Below are 7,738 nucleotides of genomic sequence, written 5' to 3'. Positions count from 1 at the left end.
TCTATTTCTTTTTAACCAAAACACATGAACAGTGAGGAAATGACTTGACCAATTTGTCAGCACTGAGAAGGACCCTGAGTCAGCTACATGAGAGCAGGGCAACTGGCGGGAACACATGTGCAGACCTTTGTTTCATGGTAAATGGGTGAAGCTTAAAATCCAGGTAGACAACATGCTTTGCTCTTGGATGTCAGAAGTCACTCTCTTGTGTGCATCAAAGCCATAGCTCATGTTGGCAAAGATGATCAGGCATGAATCAAGCACCATGAATGGGCTCCCTCTTACCAAGGCTGCTAGCTCCAGTCATGGCTGCTTCTGAGCGTAGCCTAGTGGTAAGAATGCTGGGCTAGCATGCATGAAGCCCTGGGGTTGATTCCTCAGTACCACATACTAAGAAATAGCCAGAAGTGGTGCTGTGGCTCAAGTGGCAGAGCATTATCCTTGAGCAAAAGTGTCCAAGGACAGTGCCCGGACCCTGAGTTCAGGCCCCAGGACTGGCCAAAAAACAAGTCAAATGAACAAAATACACACACACACACACACACACACACACACACACACACACACACACACACGAGGATGATGGATCGAGGATGGAAGACTGATTCTGTTCCACTGCAACTTCACATGAATTAGAGGTTCTAACCTATCCCTTCCCTCCCAAACAGTATCTACTTACATTAGAAGGCTTATTTCTCATGGTAGAAATAATTCTGCCATGGACTCTACTGAACTGTAACATCACTCAGTTACTGTAAACACTATACCAGTGGACCTACGTGTAATTGATGATGAGCCCTTGGAAGAATGAAGCTTGCTGGCACCCAGGGGAGTATGTGGAGAGGTCAAAGGGCTTACTGGGGCTTCTAGGTGGTGTCCTGTATTGAGCAGTATTTGGCAATGAGTAATTGTCTAAAAATGACTTGTTAAGGACTAAGGCAATTAAGGGCTGAAACATTTCAGAGATGAATGTGTATATCACCACAACAAGAAAAAAAGCAAAACCAAAGTATGGAGCAGGTGTGAGATATAAAAAATGAGTTTCTCTGCTGTCCTGGAAACAGATGCAGCAGCAGACTTTGTTTCTGGTGGTGCTAATCTCCTTCAGCCTTTACACGGGTTCTAACTTACAGCTGCCTTCAAAGACTGGCCTGGCACCTCCCCTTTTGGGAGAAGTAGCCTTTTGGGGGTTAGTGATATGCTGGAGTGATCAAATCTAGTACTGAAAAAAAGAGAGTTACTTGATCTGGATAGGAGGTGGCAGGAAAAGAATTGTGACAGGACTCTCCTCCCCTTTCTTTGGGCTTGTATAATGAGTTAATGGCTGTGGAATGATGCTCACTCCCTGCTCTGCCGGGATGCTTTGGTCATTAAGGGAAGAACCAAGATGTTCCTGGAAAACCAACCCAAGTTGTGTGTCATAATGAAGTCAGGCTAGAGGAAAGCACTAAGGAGCGAAGGTGGCTGCAATCAAAGATCCCCTCATCCGGCTTCTACGATGACTTCTAGAGAACCCACAGGGCTGCACAGCTGCCTTGGTTGTGGAGATTGGCTTAAGGGCTCAGACTAAGCTGAAGCCATCCCTCATATTCCCTTCAAGAAGTGCAGGAACTTCAGAAATAACAGACCTCCTACCAAGAAGATGGGCTGCCCTGGAACCAGGATGTGATATGGAGAAAATGGGAAACCCTCTGTACATTCTGTTTGTGCTAAATAAAACTCAAGTGGTGAGTGATCGAGAGCGAGTGTGTGTGTGTGTGTGTGTGTGTGTGTGTGTGTGTGTGTGTGTGTAAACAGTGGTACAAGATAAAGGGAAGAAGGAAACTAATAATTACTCTCAGGAGAACACTTTAAAAGCAAACTGAAGATTCCAGGAAGAATATAAAGATGTGTCAGTTTGTTGCATGATGAATAGAAGAAGAGGAGAAAAAGTGGGTTATATCCCTGTTGGAATCTTAATGCTTCTAAACCAATGATTGAGTCAAATGGTCATAGGAAGGGCTCAGGACTAAGAAATCAAGGAGTTTAGGAAGCCAAGAATTGAGTCTACGTGACTGGCCAGCATTGAATGAACTGAGCTGATCAGCTACAAAGGATGTTCTCAAATGGTGTATACCTATGCTGTTGCCATTTGTATCAGTAATCAGTTTTGTAGTGTAAATATACAAGTATGTGTTGAACTACAGGAAGTTTCAATAAATATTCATTGAGTGAAAGTCATTTTTGCAGAATGTCAGGGAAATGCTGGGAAATTCCTTTACATTTCTAAAGGTCCAAACAGACAACTCTAGCAGGTTGTTTATAACGAAACCTTTGTTTGGACAGGTACAAGTTTAAAAAGCTTCAGAGTGGGCTGTCAGGGCAGAGATCCAGGAAGAGATACAATTGAAGTGTCAAAGCACACTGCCTGTGTGCTCTTACCAACATGCTGCATGGAACAAGGCTCAATTTTTTTTTTTTTTTCTATTTAGGCTTCCAATTGATTGGATGGAGCTCATCTACACTATGGAGAGTTAGTCTACGTTAGTCAAAAATATACTCACTTGAATGTTTATTTCATAAGAAAATAAACCTTAACAGAAGCATTTAGAATAATATTTGATTAAATTTCTGAATACCATATCCAACCAAATGGACATATAAAATTAACCATCCACAAAAGCAGTAAGCCTGTTTTTCTTTTTCTTGAATCAAGGCATTTAGTGTGTTTGTAGAAGAACAGAACTGTTTCAACTAGATTATTAAAGAATACATTTAAATAGACACAAATGGCAGACGAGCACTACGTGTGTGAACGTTCAGGAGAGCATCCATCCCTGTGTTATATTGATCAGTTTGTATTTTAAAGTTTGTGGTGTGTTGGGTCATAATAAGGCAATGATTTATGTTGGTTTTTCTGGAATTTTCTTGTGTATAGTACTGAAAATCTGGTGGTCTCAGGATCCCTTAGTTGTGGGAAAACCAGAACAGCAATAACCACAATATGCCATGCTAAATCTAGCCATGTCCTTAACTGGGATGCCAGTGCCAGCAATAAGACAGATCTGGTTTGAACAGATGTATATCATTTTAGGATTTTATTCATCTCTTTTGGAAAGAAACTCTAAAATCAATGAAGACCAGCAACAGAGTGTTGTTCCTGGAAGGCTTTATTATCTCTTGGGGCTGATCAGTAACCTCACACATCCCAAATAAGATTCAACCTTGCTCTTTACTTCTGTGTCTGGCCTGGAAGAACCAAAGCCAGGCCTCTCTAAAGAGGCCTTTACAATAAGCATTAAACTGAATCTGTGATGGACTCTGCCGCCTTTTAGGTCATAGAAGCATCCATGACAACATGGAGGGGTGGCCTTCCAGGTAGCTGAGGGCTTGTCCAGACACAATATTCCATCTGGGCAAAGAAACACCACTGTCACCACTATATGGCATTTGTTTGCTTCCTGGACTCGCTGAAGTGGTATGTAGAAAAATATTGAGGATTCTAAAACTTATTTGGAGCCACACATAAGAGTCATAGATTTCCTGAGTTTTAGAAAAAACGTTAGAAAGAAAAGATGCTCTCTTCTGAGCCTCCCACCCCACAGCAGTCTCAGTAAATTTCCTTTCAGTTGTTTTTCTTATTGGATATCCTCACCAAATTTTGCAAAGAAAGTATTCTATTGTTAACATGTTTAAAAGAAACTAAACTATGGATACATAATATCGGCTATATAGCTTTATGTAAGGGACGATGAATCCTTCAAATCATTTGAGTATTGAAATGATCCAACTATACATTATTTTCAACTACTCAAATATATATATATATATATATATATCTTTTCATTTCTAGCTATAAAATTCCTCCTGCTCCCTACTCTTTGAAATTTAAGCAATGGAAACTTGAATGTTGAGTTCAAATTCCAGCTCTACCAATTTTCTAGCTTTGTGACTGTGGCAAATGAATGGATGCTATTAGAGTCTTGGTTCCCTTATGCATCACATCAATAATATTGACCTGCTGGATTCTTTCTGTGAGCTGTAAATAACTGCTCTTCTAGTAAATTCAACACTAGGCTTAACAATCATGCTTCAGCATAGCTCTCCAGTACTATCTCTCTCCATTCTCTTAGCAGCTCAGATTATTGTGGTTTGGGCAGCCCTTAGCATTCTCACAGAGACTCTTCATCACTTTTGAAGAAGCTTTGGGAGTTACAGCAGGGGGTGCTGAAAGTATGAAACTACAGGGTGCTTCTAACCAAAGTCTCCTTGTCTGCTTTGCATAGGACATTTTCATCTGCCTCTGGTCCAGAGTCCCTTCTTCACTTAAGTAATCATTAATACTCTTCCAACATCCCTGGAACTCTTCCTCTTATTCTTCTCATCTGGCACAGTGAGTATATATATCATTATGGACTAATATTGTAGATGGCAGGCAATAAGAAAGCAATGCTTTCAGCGCTGGGAGTCTACAATGAGAGTAGGCTAGCTTGTTTATGATTCTGCCTCCTCAGCCTCCAGACTCTATACCTGAATTCATTGTATCTTGTATTCATCCGTATTCACCACCACACACTCTATTCTCTGGAACTCCAAACAAACTTTCCTTCACATCTCCACAAAATCCTTGGAGGGCAGGGGCAGTGTTCTCCTGTGCATGGTAGTTCTGGACTACAAAGGGGAAAAGTAGTATTTTTTTTTTTTTTTACAATCCTGGGTTTGAGCTCAGGGCCTGAGCACTGTCCTTGGACTTTCTCAAGGCTAGAGCTCTACCACTTGAGCCTCAGCACCACTTCCGGTTTTCTCTATATATGTGGTACCGAGGAATGGAACCCGGGTCTTCATGCATGCTAGGCAAGCACTCAACCACTAGTCCAAACTCCTGGCCCGAAAAGTAGTATTTGTGTGGGGGGCGTTTGTACCCCTGAGCAGGTACACAGAAGAACAATCTCCATTCTTTTCACTTTGAAACTTAAGAACATTACTCAAATGGACATTGTCAAAAAAAAAAAAAGAAATGTACTCAACTAAACTTTAATACAAGAATAAGATAGATAGATAGAGAACACTCCTCAATTAAAAAAACAAAACAAAACAAAACACTACAAGCAGCTTCCGTATAAATGGTGTCCACCTATATTCCCAACTTCACTCAGGATGTTGAGGAGAAAGGATTGTTTGATCCCAGCAGTGCAAGACTGGCCTTGGAATCAGAGCAAGGCTCTACCTCATAAAATAAAATAAGAAAATAAAATAAGAAACAAAGGAAAGGGTATTTTTTTCTGATCCATCTAGAGCCTCCAACAGAGGATTAAGGAGAAAAATTGGCATTCACATAAAGAACGGATGCAGAAATACACACACACACACACACACACACACACACACACACACACACACGAAGAACAATTTTTGTGCAGTTTTTGTTTTGTACATTTCATTCCCTTTGACCGTGATGACAAATAGACTGAAATTTCTATTCCCTGGGAGAAGTTCAGTAGCGTAGGTCAGGGAAAATACCTCAGAGATCTCCAGTGGCCAACCATGACTTCAATTCTGAGACTCCTAGAACTCTTAGTTGTTTCCACTGACAGAAAAACTACCATAAAATTTCGAATGATATGGTAAGCATGTTCATTTTGGTGGTGGTTTTGCCTTGATGGTATCAGATGGCAAATGAGTCTAAAGGAATGAATCGCTGTCATATGAACAGAGAAAGGCTGGTTTGGGTATAGCAATTTGTAGGATGCCGAGTTATTTGCAAGCCAACTAGTTTTAAACCCTCATTCTTGTAAGCTAGTTGATGAGCCCTCCCAAAGATGAGGAGAATCCAGAGGTGCATTAATATAGTATTTGCCATCTGGAGTGGACTATGCAATTCATCTAGAAACAGCTTTACTACACACTTGAAATTAATCACAGGGATGAACCAGAGAGCATGCTGGGACAGGGAGGTCAGTTTCATTTGATAAGAATAGAATCACAATCTGGCTGGGAATGTGCTGACATTCATTCGATTCAGGAAAATTCTACACAAAGCCTCTCTCTCTAGAGAGAATTCCTGGGAAAGAAAAGGATTTCCTGTTAGGCTATAAAACTGAGAACCCCCTCAAAGCCCCAATTTGGGTGATGTCCAGAAAGATGCCATCAGATGCTGCTCTCTTTCTTGCTGGAAAGGAAGCAATTCTCCAGCCATACTTGCAGGCTTTCCTGTGTTTGTCCAAATCATATTAGAAGCAGAATGCCTACTCAGTAATCATGTGCCAGTTGGAGCCGCTTTCTACCAAAACGTATGGCTTTCATTTCAAAGCTCTCCCCTCCTCGCTCTTCTGCACTGTTGAAGGGCTTGTAACTGGCTAACCTCTTTTCCCACTTTGGCTGGGAAACCAAGAACAAATCTGGCTTGCACTTCAAGCAGATTAGACTCAAATTTTGCTTTTTGTTGCCACTATTATTTACTTTTGAAAGAAGTGTAGACAAAAAAAAGTGCCAATGTTAATGGTATTGGAGTTGGTTTGTGGAATTTTAGAGAAACAGGGACTTATTACTGTGAAGTGTATTTCCTTCCAGACTGGGGGGAAAATGCTCATTGTTTTAACTTAACTCTTAAGAGATAAAATGTTTAGAAAGAAGTAGAAATCTTAGGAGCTAATTTCATTGTACTCAAAAACAGAAACGTTTAATGGTAATTCCTTTGTACAACTACTTAAAATAATGACAATGAGAGTATAAAATTTGAATTCTGAATATTAATATAGTTTACAGTATTCTGCTAAAATTTAAATGCATATGCAATGTGAATTCGACAGTTCCAGTAAAAAATATCGTGTGAGTTCACATCCAATTCCTTTGTATATAGCTGGGTATAATGGCACATGCTTGTAATCCCAGCTACTTGGGAGATAGGTTGAAGGCCAACTTTTAAGGCAAAAGCAAAAGACCTTTCTCTCTCTCTCTCTCTCTCTCTCTCTCTCTCTCTCTCTCTCTCTCTCTTTCAAAATATATTTTATCATCTTTAGTTGTACAAATGAGTTGTCATTTAGCAAAGCAGCTTATGAATATAATGCATCTTGAGCAGTCCTTTTCTGAAAAGTAAACTAGGGAAAATTGTCTAGGAGCATAGATCAAGTACTAGATACTTGTCTTAGCAAGTTCAAGTTCTTTTGTTCAATCCCCAACACAGTTGAAGGAGGAAACAATTCCAAAGACACCATGCCTGGTCTTTCCTTTCACTTCTAATGTCTTTTAGTTGTATTTATTTATTTATCTATTTTTTGCGGTACTAGGGTTTGATGTCAGGGTTTAGGTCTTGTTGGTCTAGACTAGCACTCTACTACTTGAGCTACAGCTCCATTTAAAATGTATTTATTTTACTTTTTGATGGTTAATTGAAGATAAAAGTCTCACAGACTTTCCTGCCAAGGCTGGCTTTGAATACAACCTCACATTTCAGCCCCTGAGTAGCTAGAATCATAGGCATGAGGCAGTAAGACCAATCAAGTCTTATTAAAAAAATTCTAACTGTCCCACAGCGTTCATCTTCAGCCTTCTTTAATGTGTTCAAATATCTAAGATGAATAATAAATTACATCTGTTGAGATACAAATATAAAACACTAAAATTTGTCTCTTTCCAGCAAGAAGGATCAAATCTAAAGGCAGTGAATATACCTTGTATCAACTGGTATCTAACCTGGTTTTAATGTACTACAGAGGTTGTTCAACGTTAACACTGCATAGTGAACTGAACAGATAGATAA

The 7,738-nt window shown here is 39.9% G+C and overlaps 1 protein-coding gene across 3 annotated transcripts in view; it reads left to right on the top strand.

The window, feature by feature from the left end:
• Positions 1 to 3,356: 3,356 nt before the first annotated feature.
• Stat4 (signal transducer and activator of transcription 4) overlaps positions 3,357 to 7,738 on the top strand; it is a 116,457-nt gene continuing 112,075 nt past the window's right edge. For all 3 annotated transcript variants that reach the window (XM_090354502.1, XM_090354501.1, XM_090354500.1), the window contains exons 1-2: positions 3,357 to 3,457; positions 4,266 to 4,372. The gene's annotated coding sequence lies outside the window, so the exon portion shown is untranslated. The remainder of the gene's footprint in view (positions 3,458 to 4,265; positions 4,373 to 7,738) is intronic.

This window comes from Megascapheus bottae, chromosome 21 (assembly GCF_031878675.1).
Source record: "Megascapheus bottae isolate mThoBot1 chromosome 21, mThoBot2.hap1, whole genome shotgun sequence".
Lineage (NCBI taxonomy): Eukaryota > Metazoa > Chordata > Mammalia > Rodentia > Geomyidae > Megascapheus > Megascapheus bottae.
The sequence above is the reverse complement of the archived record's forward strand: the minus strand, read 5'-3'. Positions and strand labels throughout refer to the sequence as shown.